At 44.9% G+C, this 23,688-nt stretch overlaps 1 long non-coding RNA gene across 1 annotated transcript; it reads left to right on the top strand.

Moving 5' to 3' along the window:
* The first annotated feature begins 513 nt into the window (after positions 1-513).
* LOC119713705 (uncharacterized) lies at positions 514-18,967 on the top strand. Its single transcript, XR_005260919.2, has 2 exons — positions 514-1,828; positions 15,684-18,967. It is a non-coding gene; the product is annotated as an uncharacterized lncRNA (long non-coding RNA).
* The last annotated feature ends 4,721 nt before the right edge of the window (positions 18,968-23,688 follow it).

Here is a 23,688-nt window from a genome sequence, read left to right as displayed (position 1 = left end):
GTGTGTCATTGCTCATTTTAGTTTTGAAGTGACATCTCCCCAAGTGCCATTAACATGCCAGCAGTGAAAGGAATTTATAGTGTATGCACCCCAGAGAATTATAGCCTGGGTGGTTGTGGTGCAGGCAAGTACCTTGTGGACTTTTTGTTTATTCGTACAGCTCCCATCCCATTTGATTCAGAGCATCCAGAAGGAGAAGCATCAGGAAACTCCCCTGCCATCACCTTCTCCCCATGGCATAATATGAACTGATAATGTATTTCAGCAGCACTTTTCTGGTAGGATCTCTCAGAACTCAATTAAGTACTATCTGGATTTTGAATTCCTCTTTCTAGAGGAAGAATGGGTGTACTCTACAACACAGGCAAGCAAACACTACTGAAAGGACCACAGCAACAACCTGCCAGCAAATGCACCTCTCCTGGATGAAACAAAAAGAATTACAGTATAGAACAAATATTGTGCAAGAGCATTACCTACAATACAGATTTATTTTTTTTTTTTCCAGGACAAGGTTTCTACTGTTGCAAGAATATTACATGAAACTGGATGTCCGTGAAGCACATGAAAAAGAGCTTGGCTTATGGCTAGTTCTCTCCTCTGACTACATCAAATTCAAGAAAATACCCAGGAGTACTAAACTCCCTTATAATCATCCAAGGAAACAACAAACAGCAATGGATTTCAAACTACTGGGCGAATTGTCACTTCATAAAATGGTGGAGTGAGGATAAAAAACACCATTTATCATGTGGTGAGGAACTGCAGTAAAAGCTTAAGTTTACCTTTGAAGCCAGAATTACTGATGTTATCAATATCTACAAGTTCAAATCTGATGTAGCAAACAAATGCAAGTCTGCTTCTACTACAGTAAGGTCAGCCAGGATCCAAGCCACACATCAGGCAGCTCCCACACAGCACTGTACACCTTTAGTATCCTAGTAGGATAGGGGCAAATAGTCACTAATTGAATTCACAGTTGCCCTTTACTCAGATATGCTCAGATGACAGATGAATTTGCATTAGTTTAATGTGAATCACCATGGATAATGGAAAACAATACTTATGCTAATGAGAGAGCGGAGCAAAAGCTTTGCAAATGAGTTGCTATTTGTTCACCAGCCGGGGTGCTGCTGATTAGAAACAGGAGTGTGATTGATAGCTCCAGCCACCTCTGCTTCTGGCATGCCACCTCTCTCGGGCATCCCCACAGCACCCTTATTTCTCTCACAGCACCCTTATTTCTCTCATAACACCCTTATTTCTCTCCCAGCACCCTTATTTCCCCAGCACTTCCCACCCCACGAGGGCAGCCCCGCAGTGGAGAGGCGACCCCACCTCAGGGAGGAGCACATGGAGGCCAAGGGACCATGAGGGCAAGGGGAGCACACAGCTGAGGGAAGCCCCCACACTCACCAGCACCTTCCCAAGAAGGCAGAGTTGATCTTTCAACCTGCTTTTTTCTCTCTCCTGCACCCACGAGCCTCAGGCCCTACGCGGCCGCCATTTTAGGCCTTAAACAGGGTGCGCGCACAGCTGGAGGAGGAGGGAAGCACATGGTGAAGGCGTCAAAGAGGGGGAGACAGCATGTGCCCGGCTCCCTGCACGGCAACAGTTCCTTGCCAGCTTGGGAAGGAAAATGTGATGACTTTTAGGGGAAAAAGAATGATAATAATAATACCTCCTTGAGTTTTGGGGTGCTTTTTTACCACACGGCGACGCCCAGGCCTTCGTTTTCTCTCAGAAGTCACCGCCCCTGAGGAAGGCCGAGGGTGGCTTTTCCGTGGGGTGGCAGCATGGAGATGCAGGAGGAGTTCAGGAAACCCTGGTAAGAGCTCTGGGATTTTGGGGCTGGGGCTCTGTGGGTGGAAGTGGTCTGAGGGGTGCATACACCGAGCCCAGCATGTCCCCTTGGTGGTCCCTGCACAGTATGAGGAGACATGAAGGCCTTTTTCAGGAAATATTATGATCTGTCGCATTGTTGTTAACAAAGCTTGTCCAATAGTGCTGTTGGTTATCTACTAATTACATACAAGCCTCTGATCAGAAGTGTTAGAGGCAGAAATTTTCTGCTTCTGCTCCTCTGGGTTCCTGCAGCAATGTGATGGAGCAAGGTGTGTTGTTTCTCACTTACGAAACAAAGTCACCACCTCTGAGCCCATGGTTTTGTGAATAAATACCTGGTGCCAGGAGAAATGCCTGTGTGGAGGAGGCTTGCCTGCATGGCTGACCAGAAAACAGCCCTTGTTCAAGGTGAAACGATGCAAACATCAGTCCATTAGGCAGCGGTTGGTATATGGTTTTTAAAGAATGGGAGATAGATGAAAAGCCTGATGAATGTACATAAATGCACAGTACAAGAAAAGATTGGGAAACCAAGAAAATGCTGCTTGGAACTGCCTGGCTGTTTTGATGCCTTGTGCTAGAACAGCGTTGGCACCCAAGGAACATGAGTGAGCCAGGAAACAGGTGTGGAGAGGAACTTAATTAGCAATGTATCAGGAGATACAGCAACGACCAAGAGGCAAATATTATCCTGATGGGAAGGTGTGGGCTGGGTGGGCAGAACTCTGAAAGGGCTTCGGAGCCAGCAGGACACTTGCAGACAAAAACTGTAGTATGTGGGCAAAGCTTTGTGGAGTGACCATGCTGTGGCAGGATGTGATTCAGAGGCACAGCTGTACAGGGATTTGTAACCTGTCATACTGCTGAGCTATAGTCGTGTTCAGTTGTATGGTAGGATGCTTCTGCCTGTGCTAGCTCTAGAAATTTGTTAGTTCCATCAATTTTCAGCCCAACTAAGTACAGTTTAAAATAATTAGGTTTTTAGGAGGGGAATAAGAAGGCGGGTGTGTGATGGCATTGCTTGCTTGACTTAATATTTCCAGCACTGTACTTTCATAATTTCATGTACAGTTATTACCTTTGGCTTTTAATATGTTATTATTTAATTAGTCATCAAATACAGAAGTGTACCCAAACAATGTAACCCAGCATCTCCTGAAGGAGGGCTGGAGGTAGGGTAGCACATTATTTTGGGATTTCCCTGAATACTTGAGTGTAATTCTGGAGATCTCTAAAGCAAAGGAATAGCTCCAGATGCAGGGTGCTACGGGAGCAGAATCTGTTCTTCTGCTCATTTTCATTCCAGAAGGTTAAAGATCTGAATAAATGAGTACTTGGGAGATCTCCGAAGTAAGGGGTCTTGCCCCCCTGAGAAAACCTGATCTGACTCTGTTAAATAATGCATCCTCATGCTTCTGAGGCTAGAGGGGACAACTGCTCAGCAGGGGAAGATGCTGCTGCTGGGAAGGTTTTTCTTGTTTCTCCTCTCCCTCTCCTCTGATCTATTGCACAGGGTTAGGCAAATCGTGATCCTTAATGCAAGCAAATGGAACAGCTTTTCTGGCTTCTGCTTTCTGTGACCTTCTGTCGCACGTTAATAGAGTCCAGTTGGCAGCGTGACCTTGTGGGGGGCAATTAGCAAATTTTCTGGTGTTGATGGTTTGTGGACAAATTGCTCTTCTAGCAGTGTTTTGGCAGAAACAGTAGTTTTGGAGGAATGTGATAGCGTTTGTGAAAGTCACTCACTGGTTCAGACCAAATAATGAAAACATGTATAGCCCCTTCCCGTGGAGTTCTGCCAGCATACCTGTACCACAAATGAAATTCCTGCAGCTGCTTGGAGACTGAGCAGCTGTGAGGATATACAGCACTCAGGAGCATTTGTTCTGTCTCGCATCTACTATAAAAATCTGCAGCAGAATCCGTATCAGAAATGCTAAACTGCACTCCTGGCTATCTAGTGGTGCTCCAGCAGTTTAACTTGCTGCATCTAAATTCTGAACAGTAACTTTTCCCTTGTCTCAATCCCACACTCCTTCATAGCATATTCTCTGCAGCTGGACAGAGCTTTTCTCCTGATATCCCCTTACCCTTTCATCTTCCAAAGAAAAGTTGTACTAGAATGGAGCCTGCGTTCATCCAAACACACCATGCCAGGGACTCTCCTGGTACCTTGCTGTCTTGAACCCATTTTCATTAGTTGATCAAAAAGTATTAATTTTCCTTTTTTTGCATTGCTCTCTGCTCAGATTTTTTATTTTTCATTCTCTTTTAAAGCACTGAGGAGTCCTATCCCCTTCTGCTTGAACCACAGGATGATGATAAAGTTGTTTTTCCCTCCAGCTCTTTTCAATGCATCATTTAGCAGACCTCCTCTAACACTTTCTGAAAAGCCTCTTATCCCAGGTGGAGGGTGGGGAGGAGAATCTGCAGGCTGGTGGGACTACAGAGTTGAAATCCATCTAGGTTTAAATAGCTCAAGGTCAAGCACAGGATGGAAAGGACAACAGCAGACTTCTGGAGACTTCATTCAATGAATTGTTGATTGGAAAAGCTCTTTCAGATCCCTGTGGAGCAGAATCTGGAAGAAATGTGTTTTCCAAAAGGAGGACAGCGGGTTAGTTGTTAATGATTTCAATAAAGCAAGAGAAGGCACATTAGGAGGTTGGCCATAAGGGTAAAAAAGGAGGCTGGTGTATTGCTCATTAGTGGTTTGCTAAAATTAACTCCATTACCATGTTTGCTTTCATTGCAAACCTTCCATTTAATTGCAATTCCCAGTGAACTGCGAAGAAGGGACCCTGCGTCGTGCTACAGGTTGTCAGGATGGGGAGAGAACCCAGAGCCGAGACGTGTGAGCTGCTGCTCTAGGGACTGGCTCAGTGGCATTGCTCAGCCTGCTTTTGCTTTATTGTTATCTTGGGAGGCCAGTGGGGATTTACTGTTGTACCTTTCCAAAGGTATCACATGTCTTATTTCACCAGGATGGGCAGGAATTTAAAATACAAGAAAAAACAGAGCACCTGACCCAAAGGGTGCTGAAATCAGTGACAGCTATGCTATAGATTTCTGCTAGGGTTGGATGAAACCCCAGACCCTACAAATTTAGTTTCTGTAAAAAAACAATGTTGTCATCTTGTTGTTTTTTGTTTTTTGTTTTTTTTTACCTTTTTCCTCTCCAGGTTCTTGCACTTCCTTTTATGTTCTTTTTTCTCCCTTTCACATGCTATTGATTCTCATCTTGTCTTTTATTTACTGCCAGTTCTCTCTTCATGTCAGGAATCCTATATAGAGATGCCATTCTATTTTCCGCATGCACCGCTCTGTTTTCTGCATTCACAACCTTTAAATAAAGAAAAGGCTTTGCTGCTCTCTCTGAAGGTGGCTGCCAGGTGCTAGTTAATGTGCTAGTTCATAATGCAGAGTGAAAAATAAATAAATAAAGGGAATAGCTGGAATGCTCTTCCAGCATTGAGGGATATTCTCCTTTCATCATACAGATATCCAGAAAGTTCAGAAAACGATGACAGGGCAGTTTTGGCTAAAGACACTGAGGATGTGTTGACCTGTTTTTTTCCTCCCACTGAAATCCCTGAGGATTTCAAGTGCCTGTGCCTCACAGCTCTCAGTACAGCAAGTTCAGAAGAGAGAAGGGCTCAATTACGCGTGCGTGGATTTGAACTTGTGGCTTCAAGGTGTGAAGTTATTGCAAGCCTGTCATCCCCTGTAACTTCCACTCCATCCTGCTCTCCCAGACCCAAGTAAATGTAGATGTTAGCTATTTCTGCAAACAGAAGCTGGTCCGGAAAGGGAAGGTGGCAAGTGGCAAAGCAAATGGAAGGAGAGAAAAGGAAAAGGAGGTGATAACAATTCTTTGATGGAAGTAGGTCAGACTTTAATGCTATGGCTTGTCTCTGGGCTCCTCCAGAGCAGTTATAGCTGCAGTTTGAGATAGAGATTGCACCACGAACTGAAAGCAGATGTTCTGTGAATGCAGTTAGCTACTGGCAATAAAATCCTAAGTGTTTGGAAAATGCAGTAATTCAGTCATGTGATTTTTATTTCTGTACTTTGGTCACCAACCCTACGATGGCACTGAAAAATGAGAGCAGATTGTATTTAAAAAGAAAATGGGAGATGGCTGTCAGAAAAAAAATAAAATAAAATAAAGTGGCTAAGCCCATTTTAATTAAAACTCAGGGTGAAGTAGTTATCTCATTTTTGTGGATGGTTCCAAAGCTCTGGTTCCTGCTTTATGTCCGTGTTTTGTGTCTGTGGCTATGATGCGGATAAACTTTAATTCACAGAGTGACACAAATACGAGGCTACTCGTGGCAACATACTGTGTTACCGCAGAACCGGCTGCCAGGGGTTAGGCTGCTGCTCTAACGAGTGCTAATGTGTAGGGTAGTCCTTAATATAATGTGAGTTGCTATGATTGCATAGGTAAATGCTCAGGTAGCGTTAGAAATGCCTTGGCAGATCTCTGCTGCAGATTCAGAAGGGTATAAATCAGTCCTATAGCTCAGAGGGCAGAAGGACAGGGGAGTGGGACAAGAGGGAATGACAATAAGCGAGTCTTCTTCCTCTGTGTAGCCAGAGGTGGAGATATCAGAGTGAAATACTCCGCTTTTAGCTCTAACCTTGTCAAACCACAGCTACTGCTTTTAAATTGTGAAAGCTCACCTTATCTACCCCGTGCCCGAGAACACCGAGCCTTTTCTATTTATGCCCCTGGAGCTCCACGAATGAGCAGAGCCTCAAAAACATGCTTCAGAACCAGAGCACTGTTTGTGGCAAGTGGATGTAGGGTGCAGGGCAGAGGTACGAGCAGGAGCTGGCAGCTGGGGGGTAGGCAGAGAGCTGGTAGTGGAGAGGGGACCACGCTGTGCGCCTTTGCTCTGACTCTGCAACAGGTTTGCCCTGCTGTGCATTGGCTTCCCTAGGAAAAATAAAAGAAAAAAGAAGCAGAGCTGTGTAAATCATTGGTGTTTATGTTTAGCAATGTACTGAAAAGGAGAAAAAACACTTCTGGGGGAACAGAAGCATTTTTTACATTCCCAGAGCAGGGAGGAAAGGGGTGAGGGACAGGTGAGGAAGAGGGAAATTTGTGGCTTGGGTTGAATGAAACATTGACTTGTTTTGGTGGAAGAGGGGGAAGTGATCCATCTGATTACAACTTGACATATTTTTAAAACAAAAGATCTCAGTGATGGAAACAAAAGAAAGGTTTGGTTTAAAAAAGAAAAATGCCCAAAGCATGTTTCAGTTTTTCTAATTTGTTTTTCTTTGGTTGGAAGAAAGTGTGAAGTTGTGTCACATCTGTTGTATTCCTCTGCATAAGCTTATCAACACATTTTTTACTAAAAACACCTCCCCTTATCTATTAAAACTGTTTTCTCCAAGGTGCAGTGGTTATTTCGTGCCAGCAGAGGTTACTTACTTAATTGGTGTGTGCACGCAAAGTGAAGAGGCTCTGAGGCTTCAGAGCACTGGCACAGGCTCAGCCAAAATTGAAAGGAATAAACAATATCTGTCCCCACTGCGCTTATCCCTGGGAGACCTGCAAGCTGCCAGAGCTGCCAGTGGCTGCATCTTTACTGGCACGAAGGGACTCAGTTGTGTTTTTTGCAGGTCCATATAGCATTTACCAGTTCTTGTGTTTTCTGGATGCTGCTTATGGAGGACAAGCAGCTCTTTGAGGCAGACCAAGGTTAGATCTGGTGACCTTTGCTGCTATTTTCCCTATTTTTTCCCTTCTGTGACCCTCCCCACTTTATTTTTTATTTTTTGTTGCTTGTGTGTTGGAGGCGCATTGATGGTGAGCAAATCCCAGGGTGATTCTTTCCCAGCTGGTGAAGAATAAGCAAGGGACCCCCACGTGCCAGGAGCATGAGGTTGGTTGGGCGATGCTGTTGGTTAGCTAAGACAGTCAGGATTGCTTTCAGCAGCTCAGACAGAGAACAATAAAAGCACACCCTGGGTTTAAGTGGGGATCCTGTGCAGCCAACGAGGCCCACGGGACCTGTATCAGAAGCAGATAAATGAGCTGTGAAGCCCTGCAGTCAGTAAGAGGGGAGCAGGCAGAACCAGCTGCAGTAAGTTCAGTTGCATCTCCGTGTGTTTGCTCGTCCATATGGATGAAACGGGGGCGTGGGGAGGTGGAGGCAGCCTGCAGGAAGGATGGATGCCAGCACAGGAATGCAGTGGAGCACGGTGTGTTCATGATTGCAGCTGGCAGTGCTCTGCACGAGCTCCAGCAGAGACAGGATGTCTGTAAGTTCCAGTTAGTGGCAAAACCAGTGGAGGAAGAACAAGGAGCAATCAGCTGTTGACCTTTCTGGTGGGTAATGGTGATTGTTCCTTGGTCACAGCTTCTTGAGTTGGAGGTGATTGCTGCATTGCCAGGGGATGCGAGCATTTTATGGCCTCTTAAGCGTGGGGAGCTGAGGCTGTCTTGTGATGCTCTGGGTGGAGAAAGACAAATGGGCCAGTTAGGAGAAGGTAACAAGGACTTACGGCCAAGCCCACAATTTGGAGTTTCTGTAAGTTTGCCACTACCTTGTCTAAGAGGAGGGGAGAGGATGAATGAAGCAGATGGTTTAAAAGGAAGACCATAAGAAGGTGTCAGTTTTAATAGATGGAGAGGATAATAAAAGAGTGACCAGCAGCTTCTTAGTTATTCCTAACCTCCAAGCAGATTCTCTTCAGCCAAGCTTGACCAACAAACTTCTCTTGCTTCTTGCTGTTTCCTGGTAGCTCTGAGTGTTACTGCAAATAAATGTCTGCAGTCCAGAGCCGATATCAAAGAAACATACAAAAAACCCTTGCAATGACAAAGGTAGAATAATGGGAAGGAGGGAATGGGTCCTGGCATGGAATTTAGGGTCCACCGGGCTGGTCTCTGGTGAGCTGTGACCCTGCTTGGTAAGGACTGCAGGGGAAGAGGAAGAGCAAGGAGGTAGAGTGGAGCCTGTGCAGAGGAGGAAGGGATGTGGGGAAGGATGAATGCACATTATGTGGGAGTGAGAGGACAGGGGGATGATCAGAAGGAGGCAAACACAGCTGGGGAGTTGTACAGGGTTAGCATAGAATGAATATAGACACATTCAGGGAGAGTGTGATATGGAATGTGAGTGTACAACTGTGATTTGCAAGGAAGGTTTGGGGGGATATTTTAACAAGGCCTGAATATCTGACTGTGTTTTGAGGCTGAGCCTGGATTCTTTCAGATTGCAGCCAAGCTTGGCATTAAGTAAATGTGGTGCCATCCTATGCCCCAAAGAGAAACGAGTCAGGATTTGGTGCTCACATCCCTCAGAAGATTAGTTCTACTAGGCATTGTGGTTTTTATCTCCAGGGTTAACTAAGCCTGATGCACTCCGTGTCACTACAGAGCTGACCACTGAAAGGCAGGATTGGGTCAGCACACAACTGGGAGGCAGAGAGCTGCTGTAACAGGTCCTGGCAGAAGAGAGGCTCTAAGGCTCAAGCTTGGCATTTTCCCTCTTTGGTGGTGGTTTGTACATAGCTGAAGCTTGTGTGGGTAACCAGTCAACCAGCAGAAGAGAGCTGTGTGCTGCACCGAAGGACAGTTACCTACACGTCAGCCAAGGAGCTAACACAGCCCCTCTGGTACCAGCCAGCTTTGATGTGGATCTGAAATCAGCTCTTGCTGGGGCTCTGAAGCAAGACATTGCAGCAGTACAAACTGCTGCTCCCTGCAGAAAATTAATAAGGAGACTTTGGATTCCACCCTGCGTCTGACCTAACCAACTAAATAGGTTACACTAAGTTTTAAGAAATGCCCCAGTTTTCCCTTTAATAGGCAATTTTTCTGCTTAATTTGCAGAACAAGCAAAAAGCTATTATGTAAAATTTATCAGCAGCAATTGGCTCTCATTAGGGATTGGGAACAGGAGGCTTCATCATGAGGGGGAAGGATGCTCCAAATTTTCATTTACCAGCCTTAGTTTCCCAGTGTTTATGCTGACCCTTGCCCTGAACAAATTTGGACGCTGAGCCATCACCTTGTCTATTCCCAGAAGAGCTCTTCTCACCTTCCTGCAGCCTGGCTTTACAAGTCCTGGAGCAGTAAGTAACCACTTCTGGCAGAAGCGCGTGATCCAGGCTGAGTGAAGTGCCTGCAGATTGCAGAGCTGCTGTTACAGTGTTTGAGCAGTGCATTTTGCCATCTTGAGCAAACTCAGCTCCAGTAGAAATAGTTTGTTCAGGAGGTGCAGAGCTCCTTGCTGGGCTGACAAGTTGGGCCACAGGGATCTGGGGGACGTAGGCTATTTCCAGGGCTAGCCCGGCGCTTCAGGTTCCTCGTTGCTTTTCACGCAAGTTCAGCCTTTATGTGCCACAGGGCCTGGAGCAGCTTGGGTCCAAAAACTATTCCCAAGTCTAACATCTATACCAGAAGTGGTGTAGTTGCCAATACCCGCCGGGCTGCCATCTCTTACCTCTTTTATCTCCGAAGTCCTGAGCTGGATGCAGTGAAAAAGCTGCTGTCCATATTTTCTGGAGACCAGAGCTCAGTGTGATGTGAAATTGCTCATGTTTTCTTCATGCTGCAGCAGAGTATTTTGGCTGCAGCTGGAGACAGCTGTGACTTGCGCTGTGCAGGGGGACAGGTAAGCTATAATATAACTTCCTCTGAGAGACATTAGGGATGTGGAAATTATTACTGACATTGAAACATTCAGATGGGGATTTTTCCTGTTCTATTCCCCCTACAGTAAATGTTAATTATACATGAAGGTTCACTACAGCAGAAGGGATTATAATTAATTTATATTTGAACTATAATAGATTTCACTACAAACTGCATTTCATTGCAACAAAGTGTATTATGACTGTTGTTTGCTGCCAGTAATTTAAATAAACCGACCACAAAGCAATGCATCCATTAATCCTGCATTAAGGACAACAGCAGGCGGATATGAACAAAATAAAACTATGAACAAAATAAAGCAAGTCTGTTCAGCTTGTGAACAGAGGGCTTCTGCTTGCTGCAGAACCTGGGGCATCTGACCTGAGAGATGCAAAAAGGAGTGCGTTGGAACACAGCGAATCTGGAAAGTAACATTTAGGTCCAAATCTGTCTCAGCTTGCCAAGAATTGAGAATTTATCCGTGTTCTATCTCTAGTCTAAATGGGAAAAAAATAGAATCCATCTGAAGCAAGAGTAAACCTTTGTTCTTCACAGGGCCCTGTGTCACTCATCAAAGCAGCATCAAGGCAGTAGTGATCTAGGAGACAGGTGAGCAGGATTTTAGTCTTGACCTGATAGAAAATCATTTGTGCTTCCCTTTCCTTTTCTAACATTACCTACCTAGCTGTTTGCAGTGTGGTTTTCTCCAAGTCAGGGTTATGCTTATGAATGTAGGCTAGAGCGACTTCCAAAACAGTCCCTGTCCTAAGTACGAATCCAAACGTACCGCTTGGTGTGTACTAAAAGCACAGCGTGGCAAGTTGATAACTGATAGCTTGCGTTTCCTTGTTGCTACTGCTAACATGCGAACCTCACCACTCTGTCTACATGTTGGCTTTTGTGATGACCCAGAGATAGCAAGTCTTGAACCTTGGTTTCTTTGCCATCAGGCATCCCCTGACACCTCACAGCCCTTCACTGGGGCGTGTGTCAGACTCTGCTGATGCTATCGGTTGCACCATGTGCTCTCACCTTCCGTTTCTGAGCATCATCCAACAGGCTTTCATCCCCAGATGGGAGCTTCAGCCTTGATGACCCAATCTCAGACTGTAGAAAAGGGCAAGGTGGCTTGTCAGGGGCTTCAACAAACAGCTCAGCAGATGTTGTAAGCAGCAGGGAGGAAGGGGCAGAGCCAGCTCTCCTCTGCCACTGCTAAATGTTTCCCCTATTGCCCACAATTTGCCTTTGGCCAAACAATGTAAGCTGCAGGAGGAAGGACCAGGAGAGAGAAGAGCTGGGAACAAACACTGCAGGTAGAGTCAGTTTGCCCAGCAAAGAAGAGAACAAGGACTTTGGAACAGCATCCAGCCTTCCTGAAAGCCAAACACAGGGCGCTGCTGTGTCCTCAGGGCAGGCACTCTGTCCTTTCAGCCTCCCAGTGTAGGACTCTTTGTAAGGAATTTCGCTGCCTGCCATCACCGTGTGGGTATAAAGCTGTGTGTCTGCATGGCTGACCCTAGTTTGCCTCGATGGGCAGCACTGTTTGGTCTGTATCGGTAGCCTGACATAGGAACTGGTATCAGGCTCTGGACGTGCAAGTCACCCTCACCTATAGGAGCTCAGATGATGGAGGGAGGTAGATGTCAGCACTTCTGTCTTCCCCAGAGAGCTATTAAAAGCCGTGCTGATACTGCATGTGGGGCCCGTGCATGCAGCACATCTGGATGTACTCGAGCTATCTTTATGCTAGAGAGCTCGGGCACCAGAAAATGCAAAGTGCCATCAGGAAAGTCAGCATAAGCCTGCTGGGGCAATCCCTGCCCAGTCTGCACTTTCTTTGCTTCCTGGCTGTTTTGTGGCTGTGCTGAAGGTGCTCATGGCCACTTCAGAGCAGTCTGGTTTGCTTCCAAGAGCCTTCCTACACAATTCATGCTTCTGCTCTAGCTCGAAAATTAACAGACTGTTTTATTAGATAGGCTTTATTATTCAGGAGGACCCATCCAAAGGCTGGGAGCAATTTTAATCCCAGCAGAATGACACCTTGGCAGCCGAACAGTTTTGCTGCTAAGATTTTTGTTGGAGGTGTCTGCTGAGAAAGGGAAAGAAGTCCTGAGCGGGCTGCTGCAGCTCCTTTGGATGTGAAAAGGTGTGGGATAGGATGTCCTAGTTGTGGAGCAGCACAAGGCAGCGATGAGGCTAGTCCCCTCCCGGGAGATGCAGTGGGAAATGAAGAGCTGGGACTCTGGGGGCAGCATTGCCATGCTTACCTTGTTGAGCAGAAGTCACTGCAGGGAGTGTGGTGACACTGCACTTTTTAAAGACCTGATACCATTCATTTCCTTCCCACGCACCCCGCGGTGTGAATCACAGTGCAGGGAAAAATACCCGCAGGAACCACTTCTCCTGTGCCATCTGTAAGGGCACATTGTCCTAAAACACGAACTGCTGTCATCTCTGGCTCCCAGGTATTCCTCCTGGCCTGCAGTAAGGCTGCTGCGCCCGTCCCTCACCACCGGGCTGGGTGGAGGCAAATCTTCTGCCCCCCTACTTGTCCGACTTGGCCTGAGATAGACCATTTCCAGAAAGCACTCGCAGTGAAAATTTTTCAGTTTGCTGCTGCTTTGCACTTGCCAGTCTCGCTAATTTCTGCTCTGATGTCGCCAGCAGTGCCCCATTAATGTTATTTATAGTGTTTGTGCCGTGGGCCTTGCTTGTGCTCAAGGACCGTCGCTGGCCTGTGAGGAGGGAGGAGCAGCTCCAACCCTTTCCTCTCAGCCTGGGCTGTATCCCACATTCTCCCTGGCTCACCTGGGCAGCCTAAGCCATCCTGGGGCTTATTTTAGTTATTTAGAACTTAGTTTAAAAAACAGACTAAGTCATGAGACTGAGCAAATCCGATAAAGATGCTTCAGGGGAAGGCAGTCTGCAAAGCCAGATGCAAATGCAGCCAACCAGAAACCAAAGATGTATTAATACCGAGAGAGCAGGCAATTATTCTTCCATCAGAGTCACAGGATTTTCAGTGGGTATGACTTCAGTGCTACTTCAGGACAGCCAGGCGGTTTTTTTGGGGCTGAAAATGGATAGAGCCCTAGTTGCTTCAAAGCCTTTGTCTTTCCCTGCGTGATACCCCGGAGCTAGAATTAACTGATGCATTTAACAAGCACGGCCCACGTGGGAAGGACCTTTGCAGGTGACTGGAACTGCTAACCTGAAGTATTAAAAAATCACGAGTCGGGCTTTATCTCATGCCTCTAATCCTAAAATTTAAAAAAAAAAAAAAAGCAGCAGCCAGGGTTTCCATATTTACCTGCTGAGGTTTAAATCTTCAGCGTTGATGTCTGTAGGGTGTTCTGCCTGCAAGCTGAGCATTTTAGGTGATCAAATGACTCTGGAAGCTCAGGCTTTTTAGCTAAAGTACCAAATATTGCCAGAGACAGTACATCTGTAAGCACTGGAAACTCTGTAGTCAGAAAGTAAATCCCCGAGGAGCTATTTGAGCACTTAAGCTGATCTCTAGTACCAAGCGTGCACTGGTGGCTGTGTGTTGGAGATGGGAATGGAGCAGACACCACGTGCCTATGGAAGAGGCCCTTGTATCTTTAAGACATCCCATAACCACGTGGCCTGGAACCAGTCCCTGGGTGAAAAATTTTTTTTGCAGTGAACTTGTGCCCTGCTCCTTATGCATTTCACATTTTTCTGCAATATTTCAGCTTGTAAGAAGCCACTCACCGTGTTAATGATCAGGAAATAATAACGTTCGCAACCCAGGGCCAAGTACCCTCCATCTCCCTGCCATCTGTAATAACAGCACGCTTAATGGATGTGTGCGGGATGGTCTCCTAGCAGCCCTGGGGGAAGGCAGAGCTGCACCAAAAGCACACTTGCTGGAGAATTTCAGCCTCTTTTCAAGTTTTCAGTGCCAGTTTGGTGACTTTCCCAGTGACATCAGCCTCTGTTACCTGCAGCAAGTTCTGCTTTGTTTCCTGGCTGGACCAGGAGCTGATTTCTCTGTTGGCACAACGGGGCCTCGTGCACGGACCGTGAGCCTCCCGTGGCAGAGATGGATGGTGAGCAGCGAGAACCAAGCGGTTGCGGAGTCTCCCAGCAACTGCCAAGTATGATGGAGGAGGCTGTCAATCAGCGGCCAGCAGCATTGGTGTTATTTTAAATCAAATCTACCAGAGTGGCTGCCTGTGCTTGTAAATTGCCACTGGGTAGCAATTACAGTTTGCCAGCTTGCTCACTAACAGCCTCGCTCCCTGCTGCCATCACTGCATTGCCTGTGCTGTGTGCCTCGTGTGGATACCAAGGCAAAGGATGTTATTGCCTCCCCACCTGAGAGAAACCCCCTTTTGAGGGACACTTTCCTGAGTGATCGGTCGCAACCGTTAGACCTAACACACGGCTTGTTCTGCCATCTAATTCATCTTTAGTTTTCCAAGAGTCCAGCGCTAAAGAAAGCGCAATTACTGGATTTGCTCTAGGAATCAGAGACTAAAAGCTGATGGCCTTTGTTTAAGTGGTTTGAGCATAATGGCCTCCACCAGGCATTAATCACCGTGAGACTTTGAACACAGGAACTCGGGCTATTTTTCAGAACCCTGTCAATTGTGAGCAATGTGTCCTTGGGCAAGCATTGTCTTTTCTCTGTGCCCCCCTCCCCTCACTCACCGTTGAACAAAGCATGCAATAATACTGAAGTGCCTTTCAAGACTAGCCCGTTGATGAATGAGTCCTTACTGCAATGTTGGGGGATCTTTGGATGCCAACTACTATTTTAGTGCAAAGTAGTATTGATTATCATCATGCATATATAATACAGTAAGTTGTTACTCATTTCCTTATTGCTTCTCTTCTCTGACGTTATCCTTATTAGGTACCTCAGGGGGCAGGTTAATAAAACTCTGTCTATTTACATTAAATACTAGAGGAAGTGTTACCTTTAATACAATGCCACTCACTATCCTAGCAAAACCTAGCCATTTGGCACAGGGCTCCGAGGCACAGCTCCAGCATGTCTCCTGAGCATCAGGCTGGACTTGTGCAGTGATGTATGTTTTCTTTCTTTTTCTTCTGCTGTATTTTGTAACCACTAGTCTGATCTGGCGTTACTACCTATCACAGAGTGAGGCTGCTTTTTTTTCCCCAAGTAATCTCACAATACTTATTTTTATAGGTATATTGAAGATAATGATCCTGCTTCTGAATGGGAGATAAGAGAGAGACAAAGACAGAGCTGCTGGCTTTTAAGTCGCATGAAAAGCTTCAGATACTACAGCGATGAGGACCATATATGAAGACAGAGCTGTGCCGTAACTGGTAGGAGAGAGAGCAATGTAATAACTTTGATACAAACAGTGACCTTCTCAGCATTAAGCGTACTGCATGATGGTACAGAAATAAGGCTTAAGATGCAGGTTCACAAAGGTGACAAACTGATACTGAATTCGGCAGCACTGGAGTATCTAAATACCTTTGTAGATATGGACATAAATGCCTTATTTGATAGGAGTTAACACGACTGGAAAAGCGAAGCATTAGCACAGTGGAACATGCTCTGTTTGAGGTTGTGTCTCTGCTTTCCACTGTACCTGCCATTTTGTATTACGGGTTGCATGTGTTACCAGCCTTGCCCCAGGCAAGGTTAATGAATTGCAGTTCCTCTGATCTGCCCAGCTGCAGAGAGCTGCACCATATCTCGTTGAAGGATCATCACTGGGAAGCTATCATGTGGCGGTCTGGAGCCATCGGCTTTGATTGTTTCTCAGTGGTTGGCCAGAAGCCACAGTCAATAGATTTGCAATGCAGGGATGCCAGCGTGGCGGGTGTCTCGGTTGCTTCTCAGCCCTGCACATGGCAAAAGGCTGAACAGAGCAGGGAAGCCAAAAACTGCCAGCTGGAAGCAGGGCGGTGCAGGAGAGAGGGCAAACAGGCTGCTGCCAAGCCTTAATGCCCATAAAGCTCAGGGTCACAAATGGAGACTATTAATACAGATTATCAGAGAGTTTCCATCTTCTTTCCATTTGTTTCCAATATTTCCTAGTTTCTATCTCCTGTAAGAGCAAAATTGGCAGAGCTGTCAGGTCTCCTCTTACCACACCACTGGTCAGATCGTGTATGAATCTGGAACAAGGAAGCAACCATAGCAATTTTACCAGCATTTTACCTAGCTTATGCCAAGTCTGGTATGCAAAGGACTTGTTTAATGACTCTGCCATCCTTTCCCATACAGAGAGGGAGAAGCATTCTTATTTAATATTAATCTCCTCTCCATGGATTCAGGCTGCTTCTGACACTGTATCAATTATTAAAACTAGTTTAAAAATTTCCCAGGATTAAAGAGATTAGTTTTTTGTTGATTTTGGTAATTCCTCCTGCTTTTGCATCTCTGAGGCTGTGAGTGCAACACAGCTACTGGGTTCCTGTTTGCTTAGAGTTCACCCTATTCACGGGCAAAATGAAAATTTCATTTCCATTTATAATTGCCAAGCTCATGCATGAGTTGTAAGCAGCTCCAACAGACTGGATGTTGCTAAAGCAATTGAAGACCTTTTAGGTGACAATATTAGGTGAGCATCACTTGTACATTACCCGTGGAAAATTAATTGTATGTTTGTGCGTACAGTTAGGGTCTTTCTGTAGAATTTTACATTATGAAAGTAAATTTAAAAGGGAGAACAACATTTGCAGTTTTCCTCTGTGATGGCGTGCACTTTCCATCTGCATAATGTAGATGTTCTCTTTCAGCAGGCAGTGGAGGTTACTCCATGGTCAGATCAAAGAACCTCATGTGCTACTGTCCCAAATTTAAAGAATGCCTAAAGAACACCAGTTGTCCCCTGCGCAGTGTAACTTCATTAGCTGTGGAAGAACAGCTCACCTGCTCCAGACTACCTGTTTCAGTCTGTTCTAGACTACAAGTTAAAGTCAGAACTGCAAGTGGCACTTAAGAAAATCTAGAAAAAAAGGATTAAAAAAGAATAATCAAAGTGCTTTAAGCATCAAAAAGCAAACAGATCTCTGAAATATCGGTGAAGCCCCACAAAAAATTCAATCCCAGCATTATCTGTTTTCCATTGAATCATTAATTCATTGTTTTGTTTTGTTTGTTTGTTTTTTTACTACCGGGTAAACCAAACTCCTTAAATGGGATCTTTCACTGGGTCTTCCCTTTGCTAAGCAATACTGCCTGAACAGTCCTACTCATCACTCCAGCTAACTGGAATATTTGTGGCTTCCTTTAATATTCCGTAAGTGTACCTTTTCCTTAATTAACTGGTCAGACAATCTTGCTTAACAAAAGGAATACCCAGTGAAATTCATATGTAAAAGCAAGTTTCTATAATTACAAATTAATCAGGAAAAATCCTCAGTAATCTTTTCTCACTAAATATTTCCTGCTAGAAAGAATCAGATGGCCCATTATTTTTCTTTCCAACTGTTTCATGCCGCATGATAGACTTTATCAATCAGCCCCAGAAACCAATCTTCTCCCAGTCTCCAGCACAGTCATCATCAATCAAATGTGTAAGCAATGGCGCTAGAGCCTCATCACAGCCTTTTCTTTGCTAGCAAGCGTCACAGCTCAGGGAGAGAGGTGGAGATGCACATTTCAAATATCCATCATTCTCTCCTGCAGAGGAAGGATGGTGGGAGGAGAGGAGAGAGAGATCACATGTGTTAAAATGTTTTATATTTGGTGTTAGTGTCTCTGGCTAGAAACTGATAAGCAGCAGGAGTTGAGAGCACAGAGAGAGTCTGGCATGAATGGTGTGTGTGGGAGGAAGGTCAGGAAGGGAGGAAAACAAATGTCTTGTTGTTACTACCATTATTTGTATTATAGAGGTACTACCGACCTCTTAGATTGCACATTCTGTCCTCCTAAACACCTTTATAAAAGTCAGGATCATTATCTTTGTTTTCTGAGTGGAGAAATTGAGAAAGGTTTGACTTGCAGAAGGTAAGCAGGCCCCCAAGAGGGGGGAGAAAAGAGCTCAAGTTTTTTGACATCTAGACCAGCACTCTGTTCCCTGGCTCACATTGCCTTCCCCCTTCCAGGAGAGGGTGAATCTGAGATCAGGGTCTCGCTGGGCAGAGGATGGTGGAATCAGCACTGGTACAAGACAGCTTTCCCAAAGGTCCCAGCCTTCTTTCCATTTCCTAAGCTCTCTGTCATTGTAGGTCATTAATTGTCAGATGGTTTTCCATCTTCAACCTTTATTTTGTGTTTCATATGCACATACAAGAAATTTGTTCCAGGTTCACATCACTGCGGTATGAGCCCTAGAGAAGTGCAGTGCTTCTTTAAATGTATTTCATTTCATAAGATCGAGGAAAGAAGAAAGAAGAAACAAATATCAGAATGCTTGTCCTGTACTGATTATTTCTTATGTTTGTTTCACACTTCATTGATTTCACTTGAATTGTTCCTAATTTACACAAATGAACAATAAGATTTAAGTCTTCTGGGTCTGTTTTTCTACCCGTTTTTACAGACTTTATATCTGCAAATCAAGCCTATAATACCTGCAAGGAAGACAGAAAACAGATGTGTTTCTTTCTGTCTTATGTCCTGTAACACTGTTGATTCCCCTACCAAGCACCGAGGGAGTTTATTCACTTGAGGTTTCTCTAAACCATTCTTGGATGCTGAGATATGATCTCTGGGTGATTCTAGTTGTCTGCACTAACTACTTGAATAAACCAGGCCAAGGCTGTGCATGGCTCCTTGAAACACATTGAAACGTGGCTCCTTGTTGGGTTTAAGCAGGCTGACAATTGTAAAGCAAACGTTTACCGTCCTCAGCATTACCATTACGATGTCAGCATTACTGCAGTCAGACCACAGCATGGCAATATGAATGCTGGACAACTCAGAGCTGGAGCATAGGCTTTGGATGATGACTGGTGTGGTATGCTTCTGCCTGTCCCTGTGAATCATAGATGCTATGCTTTTGCACTGGGAAAATATTTGGCAACTCTTATCTGTTTCCCACCTTGACTGTCTGGTTCTCTGGTGATTTCAATCCTGCAAAACCACAGCAGAGCTCATAGCTCCCGTCACTAGACTTCTTAAGTACAAAATACGTATATTTTATCCAAAATCAAGTGGGAAATCAGTAGCTGAGGTGCACAGGCTTTTCCATTCCTGCTTCCTTGGGTACCCATGTGCCATGCTCTCTGAATCACGTCCCGTTCCTCCATCACACAGAATGGGATTTCTGTGGGACCATTGAAAAGCACCATGAAGAATAAAGGGCCCAGGAAGGGGATGGATGGAGGTACAATGGTAACTAAGCTGGCAAAGAAAGTTACGTGGAATCAAATCACCTCACGCTTCCATGCCTTTCTGTCCGTTAAAAAAATACTCTGGATGCCAGTTTACCCTAATTGGCTCTTCATTCTGGCAAGGCAAAGAGAGCTCAGCTTCTTTTTCCCTGCCTTTGTGTCCCTGCTTCTCATCCTAACTTAGTTTAGTCTTCTGTGAAATTGTTTTCTCTGCAGAGACAGAGTTGCCTCGTCTCTTGTAATTCCACTAGAATAATCCTTGGCTCTGTGCTAGCAAAGTGCTGAGCGTAGTCATTGAAGGGAGCGCTGGGGAAACATCGGCATCTGCACACATGCACCTTAGTGCTGGGGGAATTCAGGCAACTCAGAAAGCGCTGAAGATTTGCAAATATCTTTCTTTCCTTTAACACTTGCTCTGTGGTGAAGTAGAAAAGGCTCAGGAAGCAGCCAGCCAAGGAAGGCATGCCAAGTGAGCAGAAATAGTGGGGCACTGAAGGCAAATGCGGGGGGAACAAGTGCTTTGTGCGGGACCTCAGCACATACAGAGCAGGGCGGTTTGTGGGCAGTGCACGTAGAGCCCTGGGACTGCTCAGCAGCTGAGCTGAACGGGGCCACACCGTCAGCATCCTCCTCCACTGACCTTACACAGCTACTGCCAGAGGTTTAGTCCCAGGGTGCTTATGATCTCAGCTGACAGAAACCTGGAACTTACCTGCCTGTGGAACTGTGCTAGGAGAGAAACAGACCCAGTCCTCATTGTTTAGCTAAATAAAAGAACTTCATCAACTAAGGTAAGCAATGCCCTCATAAAAATGATATATAGAGGAGTGAAGCATGTTCCGTTAACCTTACAGTTTCTGACTTATCATCTGAGGCCCGAACCACGAGGTGCCAAACCTGATGGACGGCTGTTAAACGTGTGTGATTTAGAGCCAGAAGGGAACGCTGCGGGAGGCCTCCTTCACAAAACCAAGCGATTCTTTTCCCTTGCTAGATAAATGATGACAATAATACCAAGCTTAACAATTCCCAGTTACGCTAAAGAGCGTCTCTTTCTGAGAGTTAGCCAATAGCAATTTTCCGATATTATCGACATAGCCCACAGTTCCAGCCTCATCACACCAGAGTCCTGGCAGACAGTTAGCTCATTGCTCCCCGTGGAGAGAACAGGACTTATTTCAGAGTTTATTGTCACCGTATCACTATTGTGCCTCGGGTTATCAGCCAGCATCCAAATGGCAGCACTCGGGAAGCTGCTTATCCTGTAGCCAGATTGTTTTATAATTTCCTGTTATTATCATCTTGCCTTTGGTTCTGAACGCTGGTCATTGCCCGCTAGGAGATTTGAGGTAGCCAGGCGTGCTCCAGTTAGTACGGCAATGCCCACGTTCATAACCTGGTCATAACCCACGGCACACTGAACTTTAACGAACTCTGATAGGAAGTTGAAAATGTCCTGTGGTCGTAACAGGCAGAGTAGGTCTAAATCAGAAATAAAAATGACGTGGCTCAAGACAGAAGGATGTAGAGCAGGAACCCTGGAGTAGGGAGACAGCAATTGCCGTGCAATTATGGGGTCTGTCACTTATCGTTTATAATGTGTTGGGTGTCCTGAAAGATGAGAGGTTGTCATTTACTTTATGGATATGCTTGTTTGTTATGCTGACAGGCAACAGAGTCTCAACTCAGACACCCATTGTAACTAATTAAACAGACAAACCAATCAACAAACATGGCAGAGGAGGAATTTTAATGTGAAGAAGTAAATATATTAGTTAGGGTGACCTTGCAGTGGTTCTCAATTTAATTTTGTGTAATATCACATTAATTAATTTTAATTACCTTAAAAAGCACACAAAGGACCACAAGGCAGTAATGACAACTGTTCCAAGATTCCATAGCCGCTTTCATCCAGAGGGATCCCAAATCATTTTACCAGCTATCTAGATTGACTTTTGAAAATGGGGATGTGTTAAAATATAATCCCCTTCCAGATACCAGGATGCCTGACCAGTGCTTGCCCTCTGCTGAGCTCAGTTCAGTAACAGGGACTGGCTGGTGCAGTAATTGACTCAGGTGTACCAAATGGTTTTTAGATACCAAGGTGAACAGCACCTTAGAAACACAGCTGGCAGATGAAAAGATGAGCTGGTACCAGACAGATAATATTTAATGGATTTTTCATCATGTATATATATATATCAGTCAGTATCTGACTACTGCAAATAAGCTGAATTTGCTTTGGGTTCCACTGTATAGAAAAAAATCAGAATAGCTTTGGGAAATTTCTCGGTCAAACCAAACATTCACAGCCAAGCAAAATCCCTATGAAAGTTAAAAGGGCAAAAAGAGTAAGGGAGGTCCTCCAAAAATGGCTGCATATCTCAGATACTAACATTATATAGGTACTGTTTCTTCTTTGCAAACATTATTAAGGAAACCCACAGCTGCGTGATTGGAAGCTTTTCTTTGTGGATCAGGCACCGAAGATTAACTCTTTCTTTGTAGCCCATCTATCTACTTGGACTTTGTCTTGTTCACTGGAGGTGTATCGTACTGTGATTCTGTAATACGGGGAAGTCTTTTGTACAACCCTTAATTTTTACTTGTAGTTTACCCCTTTGTTTCGGAGCAGCACAAGCATGGTGTATCTCCTACGCAGCTATGTTCCTTTAAATGTGGTGAACTGGGCGATCCATTTTCTGTCTCTCTCTTTCATAAAGCCATCTGGGTGCATCAGCTGTGATGGATCATTTCAATATTTTGTCTTCTATTTTGGAAATGGAGCTTTCCCTCCCCTTTTAGATAAAAGCTGCTAATGTTTGAGCCTCCATTTTAGTCTTCCAGGCCATAAGACTTCCTGACAGCATATTTGTGTCGTGAGCATGTGACACTGCTCCTTGCTTCACTAGGCCAGACAATAAATATTGTAGAGCCAGGGCAAGAAATGAGAAGGGGGATTTACAGTGCATAGCATCGTATGGCTTGTAGGCTAGGTTCATCCCTGGGTTAGTGCTGTTCAATTCAGAGGAATTATCCCAAGCAGTGAATCTGCTCCAATGGCAGACATGCAAGACTGGAATTTCAGCTCTGATTTTTTTTAACTCACTCTTGTCCAAAATATACAGAAAGTTGCTTAGCACAGGGTGCTGGGGATTTATGCAAAGCTTGGTTTCAGAGAGTGGAGAGAATTTGAGGCTGGGATTTGAGTTCAGCTCGCTCGGTATTGAGGTTCTAAACCTGTCCAACTTTCAGATGGATTCAGGCAACAGCCAGGATGAGAAACTTGTCAAAGCTGATAGGAAAGGACTGACAAAAGTACAGGCTGAGGGAAACTGAGGAAGGGTCCCCAGAAGGTTTTATGAGTGGGCAGATTAGTTTATTTGTTGGGAAATTCAAGGTAAGTTTTTAAAACAAACAACAAAAAACTCTTTTTTTTAAATTGAACTTGAAAAACTGCATTTGTTATTGGATAGCTCAACAAAATGCTTGTGTACTCAGAGCAGTAAGACAGCTAACACTTTTCCAAGGATACGAACTAGCAATATAATACAGTATTGGCAATACTGTGAGTCACTACATCCCTCAGCACCTGGTTTCATTGGCTAAGGAAGTAATAAAACTCCAAGAGGTTAAATGTTCAAACTTTCTAATCAGCCAGAGGTTCGGAACAAATAGTTTGATGTATGATCTACTCTCCTTTTTCAGCTGAGTTTTACTTTTTTTGTGGTCATTCTTATAATCTACCTGCTCACATAAAAAGCAGTAAAATATTAAAGGTCTGAGTGTTTTATACAGGATGAAAGGTGTTTGTGCATACAGTAGCTGTGCAGTGGGCTCCCAGCGGAATCCCAGGGTAGGTGGAATTTATCTATTAGTTTAAATTTTTAAGA

This window comes from Anas platyrhynchos, chromosome 25, assembly GCF_047663525.1.
Source record: "Anas platyrhynchos isolate ZD024472 breed Pekin duck chromosome 25, IASCAAS_PekinDuck_T2T, whole genome shotgun sequence".
Classification (NCBI taxonomy): Eukaryota; Metazoa; Chordata; class Aves; order Anseriformes; family Anatidae; genus Anas; species Anas platyrhynchos.
This window is presented reverse-complemented; position numbering and strand designations above follow the sequence as displayed.